This window comes from Protopterus annectens, chromosome 11.part0, assembly GCF_019279795.1.
Source record: "Protopterus annectens isolate FY-2018-M chromosome 11.part0, PAN1.0, whole genome shotgun sequence".
Classification (NCBI taxonomy): Eukaryota; Metazoa; Chordata; order Ceratodontiformes; family Protopteridae; genus Protopterus; species Protopterus annectens.
The window spans coordinates 86,569,496-86,586,072 of NC_056745.1; the positions used below are offsets into that span (position 1 = coordinate 86,569,496).

At 43.5% G+C, this 16,577-nt stretch overlaps 1 protein-coding gene across 1 annotated transcript in view; it reads left to right on the forward strand.

The window, feature by feature from the left end:
• The window catches only part of CNOT4 (CCR4-NOT transcription complex subunit 4), a 1,808,607-nt gene that overhangs the window by 115,350 nt on the left and 1,676,680 nt on the right, over positions 1-16,577 (forward strand). The gene's annotated exons all lie outside the window — the stretch shown is intronic.

Sequence of the window (16,577 nt, forward strand, 5' to 3'; positions counted from 1 at the left end):
TTGTCTGCAAGGGCTTTAAATTGTCAGTTTCATATGCTTAAATATCAGCAATACTTAATGTTTCTGTTAAAACAGAAAATGTTGACAAATTCTGAATGTTCTGAGAACAAGGAGTTGCAGGATTTATTGCATGCAGCTGAACAAGTGGGAAAACATACTTTGCAATGTGGTTATGATTCACTGGAGGCCTCTTGCAGGGCCGCTGTAACAGGTTCTGTTATTAGAAGGCATGCTTGGTTAAAGGAACAGACTCTGCCTGATTATGTTGAAGCAAAATTATTAGATGCTCCATTGCAGCGTGATACTTAGGTGTTAAGGCAGAAGAGGTGTTGAAGAAAATGGAGGATAAAGCTAAATCTATGCAGACAGTGAAGGATTTCTTACAGGTATAGCCACCCAGATTTAGCAGGAACTGGCCTTCTAAGAATTGGTTATTTCCCGTGTCAGACAGGCCACAAACAGGCAGATACAGATACACTAGAGGCAGACAACAGCCCCAGGGCTCATACAGGCCCAAACAATGGGGTTGATTCTACCTCCAAAAGAGAAGACAAATCACAGCCATATAGGAAACAGTCCCAATGACTTCCCTCTGCTAATGCCAAGCATTTATCTTTTGGCAGCACCCTTAGGGGGAAAGCTAGCTCTTTTTTCACAAAATTGGCACACGATCACCCAGGACAAATGGGTCCTAAATATAGTCTCTCAGGGCTACAGGTTCCACTTTCACACCCTTCCAAAGGCAAAAGTTATGCCAGACTTGCCACACAGTCACTGGGCAGAGGCACAAAAACAAGTTTCGCCAGTGCCACAACAAGAGCAGGGACAAGGATTTTACTCAAGACACACTTTAGTACCAAGAAAGGACAAAGCATGGAGACCAATTCTGGACCTGTCTATTCTAGATACTTTTCTGGACGTTCCAAAATTCAAAATGTTGACACTCTGCAACAGCTTCTGCCCATGCTGGGCAAGAAGGCTGGGCTTGTAACTTTGGACCTCAGAGGCATACCTGCGTGTCCCAATCAGACAATCATGCAGAAGATACCTCAGATTCATAGCTGGCTCAATGCACTACCAATTCTCTGCACTGCCCTTTGGCTTATCTACTGCGCCCAGGGTCTTCACAAAATGCCTGGCACCAGTAATTGCATTTTGCAGACAAAGAGGAGTTCAAATATATCCATACTTGGACGACTGCCTTATTCAAGCAGAGACCAAAGACATTCTACTAAAGCATCTGGCGTTTGTAAAAAGACTACTAATTTGTCTAGGGTACACAGTAAACAAAAAGAAATCAAAACTAGTACCCTCTCAAGAGATAATATTTCTGTGTGCAAGCTTAAATACAACTGCCCCAGATGGCTTATCTCACACCAGACAAACAAAGGCAACTGACTTCTTACTTCGAAAGCATGGCAGCAAAGACCCAGTTATCTGCAAGAAAAATTCTGCAGGCTCTGGGCTACATGACCTCCTGCATTCTGCTATTTCCATATGCAAGATTGCATATGAGAAAACTACAGTGGTATCTAAAAAGTGTTTGGAGTCAACATTGCCACAGCCTGGAATTGTTCATTTCACTCATTCCCAGCCTGCAACAGGAGTTTCGATGGTGGGCACAGGCCTGTCACCACAACAAGGGACAGCCATTCACTTTACCCACAGCCAGGCAAACACTAACAACAGATGCGTCAGATTATGCCTGGGGGGCCCACATGGCAGGAAAATGTATTCAGGGCACATGGCCCCCAAGCCAAAGGCATCTTCACATCAGTCAAAAAGAGATGCTAGCTGTACAAAATGCCCTGACAGCTTTCAAGGACCTATTTCATCCAGGACAGCTGCTGATAAAGACGGACAACACCACAGTTATGTGGCACATAAACAAGCAGGGGGCACACATTCCTACCCCCTCTACAGACAAGCCATGATTTTGTGGAACACAGCATTGGCCTACCAAGTACACCTGCAAGCACAATTCCTGCCAGGAAAACAAATGCTCTGGCAGACGAACTAAGCAGAAACCTTGTGGATCCTCACGAGTGGAAACTAGATCCACAAATCTTCAGCATAACAAGGAAATGGGGATGCCCAGACATCGATCTTTTTGCCTCCTCTCACAACTGCCAACTTCAGAGATTCTGCACAGGGACTTATCACAAACAAGCATGGAAAGTGGATGCCTTGTCATTCAGCTGGAACAACCTTATAGTATATGCCTTTCCTCCACTGCCTGTCCACTCCAAGGTACTCCTAAAGGTCAGACGAGAAGCCACAAATGATACTAATTGTCCCAGGTTGGCCACACCAACACTGGTACCCAATTCTAAGGAGCTTGTCCCAAGGCCCAGCTTGGACATTGCCTCAAATTCCTCATTAACTGACCCAACAAAACAATCAGATCCTGCACAGCGAACTCAGAACCTTAAATCTAGCTGCATGGTGGATAGTGTTCAGAATACACCTCTCTCTAAAGTGGTTATGGATGTTATTTTGGAGGCCAGGAGGCCCAGCACCAGAAAATCTTATGCAGAAAAATGGAAGAGATTATGTGCTTGGAACCATGCACAAGGCTCCTTTCGAGCCAGCCAGTACAGCTGAGATAAAATTCTTATGGAAAACAGCTCTGCTCCTAGCAATAACTTCAGCAAGAAGAGTCTGGGGCATTAATGGCTGTGGAACCTTTTATTATCTTCCATCCAGACAGGGTTTCTCCAAGGACAAACCCAACATTTATGCACAAGGTAGTGTCCAGTGTGGCTCTTAACCAAACCATTCGTTTGCTTACTTTTTTCCCAAACCCACAGAATAAAGGGGAGAGACTTCTGCATTCTTTGGACATACACAGGCAGCTACACTTCTACTTGGACAAAACTAAAGCTTTCAGAAAGACTGAGCAAATTTTAGTGGCATATGCTGCAGGATCACAAGGAAAGGCTATCTCAAAGCAGACTATTTCAAAATGGATAGGACACTGCATTTGTTTCTGCTTTCACAGCATGGCAAGTCAGTGCCTAAGGGCATTAGACCACTTTCTACCAGGGCAGCAGCCTTCCTCAGAGGAGTACCAACCAAGGATATTTTGGAGGCTGTAACTTGGATTTCAGTGCACACTTTTACTAAGCACTACCACTTACCTCTTTACTCTAAATCCAGAGCAGGCTTTGCCACTGCAGTTCTGCAGGGCCTTATAGCCACTCCTAATTCTATTTAGACTCAGCCACCCAACCTCAGCTTTGGGATTCAACCCAAGTGTAATGACTGCAACAGTGAAACACGATGAACATAGTACAGTTGTGTACCTACCATAAATGTAGATGTTGGAGTGTATTCACTATTGCAGTCCAGGTTACCCACCCACCATCCCCTTTTCTTTGCTGGGACTTATCTGTACTTCTCTATCCTATACAACCTATGTAATGTATTTGCTTGTAGATGAAGGTATTGTTTATTTTACTGCATTCTTTTATAAGCAATGTTTTTTAGCCTACCCTTTTGGGGGGCACCTGACATCTGGGGCAAGAAAAACTGAAGCAAATGGTGTCTGCTGCATCTTTTATACCCCTGGTGCGCTGACAGGCAAGCAAGGATTTCCATTCTTCAAATAGCCCATCAGTTGAGCATAACCATCAGTCTCAACAAATCCCTTCTGACTCCAGTTCAAGTTCTGGATTTCATTGGCGCTCGGACACAAATCAGACCAAGGTTTTTCTAACCTCAGAAAGAATTCAGTCCTTGAAACATCGTCGTGTCTATCCTTCAAGCCCATCTGCTGACAGAATTGGTCTTACGGATGTTGGTGTCTGGTGGCCACTATCACCCTCATGCCTATGGCTCGATTGCACATGAGGGCACTGCAATGGACTTTGGCGGTTCACTGGTCATTGCTAGATTTTCCGTTGTCTTATCCAATTTTTGTATCTCTAGCATGTAAGGATTCTCTTCTATGGTGGTTTCGTTCCCTGGATCTTTGGGGTCCTCCCTTTATTCTGCTGACCCCCTTGGCCACTGTGACCATGGAAGTCTCCCTACTTTGTTGGGGGGGGGCATTGTTTAGAAAGAACAGTCCAAGGCAGGTGGTCTCCCCACAGGACTTGATTCCATATCAGTATCCTGGAGATGAGGGCGGTGCAAGCTCTCCATGCCAATCTTCCGCTCGGGACGATTGTTATCCAGACGGATAACATGTCAGTTTTTTGGTACAGCAACAAATGGGAGGACCCAGGTCTTACCCCTTGTGTCATGAGGCCATGAGAATGTGGGGGTGTGAGATCTCCACTGGTTGTTTTCTGGTCACAGCACACATTTTGGGGAGGTCCAACATTCTAAGCAGGTCTGTCTTGATGCCTTATGAGTGGTCTCTGCATTGTTCAGTAGTGAAACAGATCTTTCTAAAGTGGGGTCGGCCTTGCTTCGATCTCTTCATCTCTCCTTCCACCATGAAGTGCAGCAAGTTTTTTCGCTCTGGATCCCCCACCACCACCACCACAGGGGGAAGCCCCCAGAGATGCTCGGATTCATGCTTGGCCCTCCAGTCTTCTGTACCCTCCCCCTACCTCTGATTCTGAAATTCTTTCAAGAAGCTTGCAGGCCTGGGAGCTTAGTCATCCTTATTGCCCCATTTTGGCATCGGCAAGTTTGGCTCCTCTCTGTATGGTCTCACGCATTGTGTCCTCCATGGCCATTAGATGGATTCCGGTCCTCCATTTGTCATCTTTCAGGGATACCTCATCCAGACCTGGGCAGCCTTGAAGCTCGCCTCTTGGCTGCTCCTGTTCCCTTGATGGTCAGGACTCCCAGGCTATTCTCACCGGTCAAAAAAATATTGGTTGCCGCTCATAAGGCTTCCACTAGGAGAATGTATTCCAGAAAGTGGAAAAGTTTTGCTGTTTGGACTCTCAAAGGGACCTAGATCCTTTTACTGCTCCCAATTCCGATGGTTCTCGAAGTTTTGGCAAAGATTTTTCACCGAGGCGCCAGTTGTTCTACGGTCAAGGTCCAACTGGCAGCTATATCTAATTTTCATGTAGGTGACGATGTGGCTTCTCTAGCTTCTTCTAAGCTTTCCAAGGCTTTTTTTGAAGGGTACTTTCTTGCTTCGGACACCAATTAAGGACCTAATGGCTCCTTGGGATCTTATGCTGGTTCTGCAAGCGGTTGTCTCTTCCCCTTTCAAAACCATCAGCTTCAGTAGATTTACAGTTTTAGTCTTGGAAAACAACTTTCCTGATTGCCATTACATCAGCCAAAAAATTTTCAGAACTTCAGGCATTGTCAAACCTCTGTATATGATCTTAAGGACAGTGTGTTTTTACGTACTAATCCCTCTTTCCTTCCCAAAGTGGCTTTGGAATCAAATATTAACCAGGTTATTAATTTCCCTGTTATCTTTCCCAATTGTCAAAACAGGAGGGCAATACAAATTTATATTTGTTGGATGCTCGACAATTACGTTTTTATTTGCATAGAACTTAAGTCTCTCCGTAACTCTGACCAACTCTTTGTTTCTTATTCTAAGCCTTTTTAAGGGAAACCTGTAGTGAAAGTTACCTTTGCTCGTTGGATTTCCCAATGTGTTAATCCTGGCATTTTCAACTAAAGGTTTACCCCCGCCAGGATATGTTAAGGTGTATTCATCGATCTATGGCTAGTTCAACTGCCTTCTGGTCCAGAGTTTCGCTGGATAAAATTTGCTTTGCGGCCATTTGGGCATCTTCACATATTTCACACTATAAATTGGACATTCTGTCCAGGGACAGGGCATCCTTTGGCTGTGCCGTATCTGGAGTATCCTTCCGTGAGTACCTCCCAGGTGTGTTGGTAGCTGGGGACTCTGTCCCACAGGTTGAAGGACAAATGAAGACTATTTCAGATAAAGAAGTTATGTACTAACCATAAGGTTCCATCTGAGTTGTTGCTCTTAATTTGTCTTCACCCATCCCTCCCTCCTTCCCCCTGCCCTTTTTGTGGCTGCACGGTGGTCTAAATAGAAGAGGTACAGTCACCACCTTAGCATTCATTTATTCTCTTTATCTGAAAACTTAAGGTTGTGAAGTAAGACCTTGGGTCAGATTGGGATGCTAGGGTTAGCACAAACTCTATCTGAAGGGAGGAGGAAGATGGGAGAATTAAGGATATGGGAGGAGCTTGGATCAGATGCTGGACATGCATCAGAGTCTGATCCGGTTGGATCTGTGTACCTACAGGCTGAAGACAAATGAAGAGCAACAACTCTGATGGAATGTTATGGTGAGTACGTAACTTATTTTTTTATATTCATTTATATAGATATAATTTTCAAATTTTTCTAAATATTTCAACCACCAAGTAACAGGCAGAACTTCTTAGCCTCACATGAAAGCTTCTCAACTAGATGAATAAAATGATGCTGTGACAGTGTGTGTGCAACTTCAGTGGTTGCCGAGATACTGCAAGTTCTTTACAAATGTAATAGTTACTGTGTTTACTATGACTTGGAAAATTCACTTTAAGAACTAAAACCTAAAGAATACTGCCACTGTAAAAATCATTTGCGCTGAAGAGTTTGCCATTTTTACTTTAGTAACCGCTGTGGTTTCAGTGATATGAATATCTGTTTGAAATGTGAGGACATAATTTGATTCTGTCAAAAGGTTTAGGCTCTTAACCATTGGAAGTTACAGTGCAAACTTCTTGAGTTCCATTGGAGTGAGTGAGTGAGTTAAGCAGACAGCTTAATGGGTTAAGGGTAAAAGGGCAGCTGTGACAGCGAGTCACCTTGGAATATCCCCCTTTGAATTGTTATCCGTGGAATAATAATTTGTCCTTTGTCATGGCTTAAATGTAAAGTGGGTTGCCACTGTAATGTTTTTATCGTACTGCAGTACTGAAAATGAGCTTTCTGTGTCAAAATCGTTTTGTCTTTCAAAATAATTGTCAACATTTATTGCACCATTCTAAAGTGACTATTTTTTAATAATTTTCATACTGTTAACATTCCTAGAATTTTTTAAATTTTCTCTAATTCTCAGTTTAGCAGATATTTTATATTAATATCTTATGAGGAAGGTTTCATCCATTTCCTTTTTTCTTTTCCTTTATATTAGCTTTAAATTTAGATGTTTCTTTCTAACTCCTCTACCATTAGAAATCTTTCTTCCTGTTGCCATTTCCAGTTCATCTTTTTTATTAGTAACTTCTGATGCTGTCTCTAGTCCTTCATTATCTCATGTTTTTCTGTGTTTTTGTCCATCCCATCTTCAATCCTTTCTTTCTAGTTCTCTTTACTGTGATCTATATTATTTAGGTCAACCTTTTTCTTTGCAATCTTCCCATAAATATCCGCTTTTATTACATTTGTATAAGATTCAAGTTCACTTTTTTCTCATGTCTTGTTTTACCACATATATAACCTTTCTTCTTATTGCAGCTGTTAAATACCCCTCTTTTGCACAATATATGTTTTGGGTTGGCCCCCAGTGTTTCACAACACCCCTGTTACACTTAGAATATGTACAATTTTATCAGTGTCCATTTTCAAAATAACATTACATTTCCATGGCCCAGTCCATAAATCTCTGTTGTCATAGACTTTTTGCAATGTCTATTTGTTTATATATGTTTTAATATTTTTTTAAATTCTCTTTCCACTTCCATTCTAAATTGTGTATTAATTTTCCTTTGTCGTTAAGGAAAGATGCTTTTATATTCTGTATTCATTCTAAGGATTATCCCCCCCCCCCCAAGATGTTCACACACAAATTTTCCATAGCTTGTATAGTTTCAAAAAACATGTAATTTTTTTTTTTTTTTAAATGAATGCTTTTACTAGTGTTTTTGTCACCATATCGTCCCATACCTCTTACCTGTTTTCTTGTCCATTTTACACTATTCTTATTACATATCTTTTTCATGCCATCTTCTTTCCTTTGCTTCTTCTTGAGTACCTGCCCCCATCTCTGCATTTGTCTCTTCCCACTGCTTCCTTCTGGCATCTCTAGTTCCTTCATTTTCTCCATAATATTTCCCAAAAATGTCTTGCTTTGGTTCACTTTGATTTATTAAGTCCTGTAATATATCATCCTGCAACTTTCCTGATTGGAGGGTTGCAACTACACATTATTCCATGAATGTCTCCTGGGTTTGCTCATATAGCTATTTCTGAAATGCTTTCTCCAAATCCTCCATCTGCTCGCTACACACACCATTCCAGCTGGCATTGGCCTCCAGTTCCTTCTACTGCTGCTGTTCTGTCTTACACACTGACCTCGCAGCAGCCTCAGCGCTAGGAATGAGACATGCACACATGCTAGTGATAAAACAGCAAACAAGTGCAGCGGCGATGGTACAAGTAGTGAAATTGCCCAATGTCCCTGGACAAAATTCCCCTAGTTGTATGAGTAAGAATAAGCAAAATAAAAATAAGTAAAGTGCCTTCATTGGAGTAGACAATACAGATAGGTGTATTGTCCTTTTGTAATGGTTTAAGCCTGAAAAAGCACCAACTGAGTCTCCAATCTACAGCTATTAACAGTTTATAAATTTCGTTATAAAGTATATTGTATGTATGTATTTTGGCTGGGTTTTGTGCTCTCATACAGCAATCTAAGATGTTAATCGTGTTTAACTGTTGCAGTCATTACAATTGGGTTATCCTACTGGCAGGCTACCCGCAGTCGGCCTGAATTCCAAAGTCTAGGTCCGGCGTCGGTTGCTGTCGCCTCCTCCCTGACGTCAGTGCGTCGGGGGTATAAAAGATGCAGCCAAACCCATTTTCTTAAGTCTTTTTTTGCCGTGCGGTACCCGAAGCAAAAGCAGTGTCCAAGTGCTGGTCGGCCGACTCCTGAGATTTTTCATTCCGAATCCAGAACCGAAGTCTTCTACAAAGCTAAGTACCCCGTTGGGGAAACTTTTTCTTGCCTCCGACCGATGTCAGTAAAAGTTAATAACTGTATTTCTTGTGGGAAGCAAATACCTCATAAGGATTTCCATTCTTATTGTATCCCATGCCTAGGCCCAGACCACGACATCACTGGTTGTCTGTTTTGTGCTAGGTTTAACAAGTGCACTATTAAACGTTGGCTTGATTTTGCCCAACATTATTTTGGCCGAAAAATTCAATTACACCATGCCGTCGGAACTTCCGACGACCCTACTACATAACAAGTGCAAAGACAAGGACAGGCATCCAAGGCCCAAAACTGACTATGAAGCCTCTTCTAGGCCAGTCGCCGGTTCTCCGGTTTTCAGCGAGATGCCTTTGCAGCCCTTGGCGACCGCTTCTTTAGAACCACAAGCAGCCTCTGACTCCCACGTGGAGATGGCTGGGCCTTCGGACGTACAAGATTTTCAGCCTACCGACACTAACCCTTCAGAGGGATCCGGAGTAGCTGAACAACCCGTAGCTTCAGAGGGTGTTTTCAGACCTACTCAGTTAACCATTAAATCTTCTGCTAAATCTCCTTTAAAAACAAAGAAACAAATTCAACATTCTCCAGGACAGGCCTCCATGCCTAAGAAACAAATGCTCAAAATGGCCGAAGACCTAATCACTCTGATCAGAAGGTCCCATCCCCCTCTTGATAAAAGGCCTAGACAGGATGCAGACTGACTACTCCGACCAGGTATCCATCTCTTCAGATTCTTCCTCAGACCTAGGATACTTCTTACCCCCTTATGATGATTCTGATGCTGAGGAATCAATTCCATCAGCCTCTCCGCCTGAGGACTACTCCTTTGGGGAAACCTTGCATACCATGAAGGAGCATTTCCATTGGGAGGGCCAGGATTACTCGTAATAAAAGGAAGTCTCTGAGCCTTTTCTTGGATTCTCTCAACACAGACTCCTTGCTTCTGCCAGTGTTACATATTGTGGATGATGTATATACTGAATCCAGCTTAAATCCTGATTCTTTACCTCCAGCCCCAGTTAAGCCTGACATATAATAGAGTCCCTGACTCTCTCAAATTTCTTTATAAAAGCCCTGTTGCTTACCCTGAAACTATTTCTCAGGGCCCCAAAGGGGTTAAGGCCTCCTCAGCAAAGAATCCAGTCCCCTCTGACAGAGATTCCAGAGCATTAGACAGATGGGGGAAGAAAGTATATACATCTGCAACTTTAGCAGTGAGGGCCTTCAATTGCCAGTTTCACATGCTAAAATATCAGCAATATTTGATGTCTCAGTTGAAACAAAAAAATGCTTCCTAACTCAGATCCTCCTAATTTTAAGGAAGTGCAGGATTTATTGCATGCAGCTGAACAAGTGGGAAAACATACTTTGCAATGTGGTTTTGATTATTTAGAGGCCTCTTGTAGAGCAGCAGTTACAGGTTCTGTCATTAGAACACATGCTTGGTTAAAAGAACATAACCAGATCGTGTTAAAGCAAAGCTATTGGATGCACCTTTGCAGCAGGATGTGTTACTTGGAGTTAAGGCAGAAGAGGTATTAAAGAAAATGGAGTAAAAGGCAAAATCTGTGCAAACGGTGAAGGATTTCTTACAGGTTCAGCCCTTCTCGATTTTAGCAGAAATTGGCCAACAAAGAATTGGTCCTATCCAATTACAGACAGACCTCAAAGGGGCAGATACAGACGTCCAGGAGGTAGAGGTCAACCACAAGGTCCTTACAGGCCTCGACAATGGGGTGCATCAACCCAGAAAGAAGGGTTAGACGGGCCCCTACCATATAAAAAACAGCCCCAATGACTTCCCACTACAGCTGCCAAACAGTTCTCTCTTGGCAGCCCCCTTGGGAGGAAAACTGACACTTTTCTATCACAATTGGCATATGATCACCAAAGACAAATGGGTTCTCAACATTTTATCTCAAGGTTACAGGTTCCACTTTCACACTCTGCCAAGGCTAAAAGGAATGCCAAATCTGCCACCAAATCAATGGGCAGAGGCTCAAAAACAAATTACAGCACTCATGGACATGAGAGCTATTCAAAAGGTACCACCACAAGAGCAAGGACAAGGATTTTACTCAAGACTCTTTCTGGTTCCCAGAAAGGACAAAGCATGGCGGCCCATTCTAGATCTTTCTTCTCTAAACACTTACCTGGATGTTCCAAAATTCAAAATGTTGACACTACAGCAGATTCAAGAAAACTTGGCTCGTAACTTTGGACCTCAAGGAGGCATACCTGCATGTCCCTATCAGACAAAACTGCAGAAGATACCTCAGATTCATAGCTGGTTCAATGCACTGCCCTTTGGCTTCTCTACTGCGCCCAGGGTCTTCACAAAATGCCTGGCACCAGTAATTGCATTTTGCAGACAAAAAGGAATTCACATTTATCCGTACCTGGACTGCCTGATCCAAGCAGAGAGCAAGGACATTCTTCTAAAACATCTGGCGTTTGTAAAAAAGTTAAGTTGCCTAGGGTACATGGTAAATGAAAAGAAATCAAAACTAGTACCCTCACAAGAGAATACTATTCCTGGGTGCCAGCTTGAATACAACGGCCCAGATGGCTTATCTCACGCCAGACAAGCATGGACATCTGATTCAATGTTTTCAATTGATGGCAACAAGGACCCAACTCCCTGCAAGAAACTTTCTGCAGGCCTTTGGTTACATGGCATCTTGCATACTACTAATTCCATATGCCAGACTGCATATGAGGAAACTACAATGGTACCTAAAGTGTGTCTGGTCTCAACACTCAGTTTGGAAACAGTAATACCACTAATTCCTTGCCTTCAACAGGAGTTTCGATGGTGGGCTGAAGCTTGTCACCTCAACAAGGGACAGCCTTTCACTCAACCCACAGTCAGGCAAACACTGACAACAGATGCATCGGATTACGCCTGGGGAGCGCACACATGGCCCTGGAAAATGTATCCAGGACAATTGGCCCGCAGAACAAAGGCATCTTCACATCAATCAAAAAGAGATGCTAGCTGTACAAAATGCCCTTATAGCTTTCAAGGAACTTCTGCATCCAGGACAACTACTACTAAAGACAGACAACACAGTTGTGGTACATAAACAAGCAAGGGGGCACTCGCTCTCATCTCCTTTGCAGACAAGCCATGACCATGTGGAACACAGCTCTAACCTATCAAGTTCAACTGCAAGCACAATTCCTGCCAGGAGAGAAAAACACACTGGCAGACGACTTAAGCAGAAACGTCATGGCTCCCCACGAATGGGAATCTAATCCACAAATATTCAGAATGATAAAACAAAAATGGTGGAGCCCAGGCATAGATCTGTTTGCATCCACAATGAACTGCCAGCTACAGAAATTCTGCAAAAGGACTTACCACGCACAAGCATGGAAAGTGGATGCCCTCTCATTCAACCACTACCTCTCCTTCCAAAGGTACTCGTAAAAGCCAGGCAAGAAGAGCCAAAGGTTATCCTGATTGCCCCAGACTGGCCACGCCAGCACTGGTACCCAATCTTAAAGAACTTAGCACAAGGTCCACCCTGGATTTTGCCTCAAATACCACATCTTCTGACTCAGCACAACAATCAGATACTTCACAGCCAGCTAAAAACTTTAAACCTGGCTGCATGGAAAATTCCTTAGTCAAGCAAGCAATGCCTCGCTCCAAAGCTGTTATGGATGTCATTCAGGAGGCCAAAAGGCGTAGCACCAGGAAAGCCTATTTGGATAAATGGAAGAGATTCTGTGCCTGGAACCAGGCTCACAGCCTTGACCCTCTTGTCCCAAATCTTCCTCAGATACTACAATATTTAACTGAGATGCTGGACAAAGGCCTCTCCTTTTCATCCATCACGCACTGACATCAGGGAGGAGGCGACAGCAACCGACGCCGGACCAAGACTTTGGAACCCAGACTGACTGGGGAACCGCCTGACGGCAGAATAATCCAAGTGTAATGACTGCAGCAGTGTATATACTCTAACATCTACATTTTTGGTAGGTACAAAACTGTACTGTATTGGAACCTCGGAAACTATTCCCTCAGATGGATCAGGAGCTGCTTAGCAGGCATCGGCTTCTGAGGGTGTTTTCAGGCCTACACATTTATATGTTAAAATGACTTCAGCTTCAAAGGCAAAGACTAAAGCACCTCTAAAGACTAAGAAACAAGTACAGCAGCCCCATGGACAGGCCTCCATGCCTAAAAAACAGATGCTCAAGATGGCCGAAGACCTAATTACTTTGATCAGGGGTTACCATCCCCCCCGATAAGAGGCCTAGGCAAGAGACAGAATATGAATCTTCAGATCAGGTTTCCATTTCTTCTGATTCCTCTTAAGAACAGGAATACTCTCTTCCTCCCTATGAGGATTCTGATGCTGAAGAATCTATCCCTTCAGCTTCTCCTCCTGAGGATTATTCTTTTGGGGAAACCCTGCATACCATAAGGGAGAATTTCCACTGGGAGAGCCAAGATTACTCTGAACCTAAGAAAAGGGTCTGAGACTTCCTTTTACTACCTCAGCACAGGCCCCTTGCCATTCCACCTGTGTTAGACATTGTAGATGTATTTTCAGAGTCCAGTCTGACTCCTGACTCTCTACCTCCAGCTCCTGTTAAGCCAGACAGATACTACAGGGTTCCAGATTCACATAAATTAATTTTTAAAAACCCTGCTGATCACCCAGAAACTATTTCTCAGGGTCCCAAAGGGGGACAAGGCTTCCACTGCAAAAAAACCCTACCCCCTCTGACAGGGATTCTAGGGCACTGGACAGATGGGGGAAAAAGATTTATACTTCTGCTACCTTGGCTATAGGAGCTTTAAATTGTCAGTTTCATATGCTTAAATATCAGCAATATATTTTGTCACTGCTGAAACAGCAAATGTTGACAAATTCTGAATGTGCAGAAAACAAAGAAATGCAAGATTTATTGCACGCAGCTGAACAAGTGGGAAAACATACTTTGCAATGTGGTTTTGATTCTCTGGAGGCCTCCTGCAGGGCCGCTGTTACTGGTTCTATCATTAGGAGACATGCTTGGTTAAAGGAACAAAATCTGCCTGATCATGTCAAAGCAAAATTATTCAGGCCGACTGAGGGTAGCCTACCAGCAGGATCATCTCATCATCCTCTTCTTTCGGCTGTTCCCATTAGGGGTCGCCACAGCGGATCACCTGTTTCCATTTCTTCCTGTCCTCTGCATCTTGCCCTGTCACACCAACCACCTGCATGTCCTCTCTCACTACATCCAGAAACCTTATCTTAGGCCTTCCTCTTTTTCTGTTAACTGGTAGCTTCATCCTTAGCATCTTTTTCCCCAATATACTCCGCATCCCTTCTCGGCACATGTCCAAACCAACGTAAACTTGCCTCTCTGGCTTTGTCTCCATACCTTCCAACCTGGGCTTGACCCTCTAATATACTTATTCCCAATCCTGTCCACCCTTGTCACACCTAGTGCAAATCTTAACATCTTTAACTCTGCCACATCCAGCTCAAACTCCTGCCTTTTTTCAATGCCACTGTCTCCAACCCATATAACATAGCTGGACTCACTACCCTCTTGTAGACCTTCCCTTTCACTCTTGCAGGTACTCGTCTGTCACAAATCACTCCTGACACTCTTCTCCACCCACTCCATCCTGCCTGTACTCTCTTCTTCACCTCTCTTCCACACTCACCGTTACTCTGAACTACTCATCCCAGGTATTTAAACTCCTCCACCTTCGCCACCTCTACTCCTTGCATCCTCACCATTCCTCTATCCTCCCTCTCATTCACACATCCATATTCTGTCAGTCCTGTTGACTTTCATTCCTTTTCTCTCTAGAGCATATCTCCATCTCTCCAGGGTCTCCTCCACCTGTTCCCTACTCTCACTACAGATCACAATGTCATCTGCAAACATCATAGTCCATGGGGACTCCTGTCTGATCTCGTCTGTCAACCTGTCCATCACCATTGCAAATAAGAAAGGGCTCAGAGCTGATCCTTGATGTAACCCCACCTCCACCTTAAACGTATCCGTCACTCCCACTGCAGACCTCACTGCTGTCACACTACACTCGTACATATCCTGTACCACTCTTGCATACTTCTCTGACACTCCTGACTTCCTCATACAATACCACAACTCCTCTCGAGGCACCCTGTCATATGCTTTCTCCAGGTCTACAAAAACACAATGCAACTCCTTCTGACATTCTCTGTACTTCTCCATCAACACTGTCAGAGCAAACATCGCATCTGTAGTGCTCTTTCCTGGCATGAAACCATACTGCTGTTCACTAATCATCACATCCATTCTTAACCTAGCTTCCACTACTCTTTCCTATAACTTCATGCTGTGACTGATCAATTTAATCCCTCTGTAGTTACTACAGCTCTGCAAATCACCCTTATTCTTAAAAATCAGTACCAAAACACTTTTTTTTCTCCATTCCTCAGGCATCCTCTCACTTTCCAAGATTTCATTAAACAATCTGGTTAAAAACTCCACTGCCATTTCACCTAAACACCTCCATGCTTCCACAGATATGTCATCTAGGCCAACAGCCTTTCCATTCTTCATTCTCTTCATAGCTATCCTTACTTCCTCCTTGCTAATCCATTGTACTTCATGATTCACTATCCCTACATCATCCAGCCTTCTCTCCCTCTCATTCTCTTCATTCATCAACCCCTCAAAGTACTCTTTCCATCTCCTCAACACACACTCCTCGCTTGTGAGTATGTTTCCCTCATTATCCTTTACCACCTTTACCTGCTGCACATCTTTCCTAGCTCGGTCCCTCTGTCTAGCCAATCGGTATAGGTCCTTTTCTCCTTCCTTAGTGTCCAACCTTTCATACAACTCTTCATATGCCTTATCCTTAGCATTCGCCACCTCTCTCTTTGCCATGCACCTCATCTCCTTATACTGCTGTCTACTTACTTCATCTCTCTGACAATCCCACTTCTTCTTTGCCAACCTCTTTGCCTATATACTCTTCTGTACTTCCTCATTCCACCACCTTGTGTCCTTGTCGTCCTTCCACTGTCCCGATGTGATACCAAGCACCTTTCTAGCAGTCTCCCTTACTATCTCTGCTGTAGTTACCCAGCTATTTGGTAACTCTTAACTCATCCCTGAACTCCACCTCACAATTACCCTTTTTCAATTTCCACCATTTGATCCTTGGTGCTGCCCTCACACTCCTCCTCCTCTTCTTGATCACCAACGTCATCCTACAATGACTGCAACAGTGAATACACTCTAACATCCACATTTATGGTAAGTGTACACAACTGTACTTTTCTGTAACATCACTGCTGTCCCATATTTTCTCCACTTTTTGATGATGGTCTTCACTGTGTTCTATGGTATATCCAGTGCTGTTGAAATTTGTTTGTACCCTTCTCCTGATGCCTTTCAACAGTGAGATCCCTTTAATGCTTTGGAAGCTTTATGCGGACCATGGCTTTTGCTGTAACAGGCAACTGAGTGTAAATGTCAGCAAAATACTACTAGGACAGCTGAACTTTATATTGGGTTAGTCGGTCTCTCTCTGATGACAGGTGTGTACCCAAGAAGACTGAATGTTGTAATAAAATCAAAAGATGCTTCAACAAAGTGTTAGTTTAACGGCGTGCACACTTATGCAACCAGCTCATTGTATGGTTTTTATTTTTTTTCCCCTAACAGATTTGG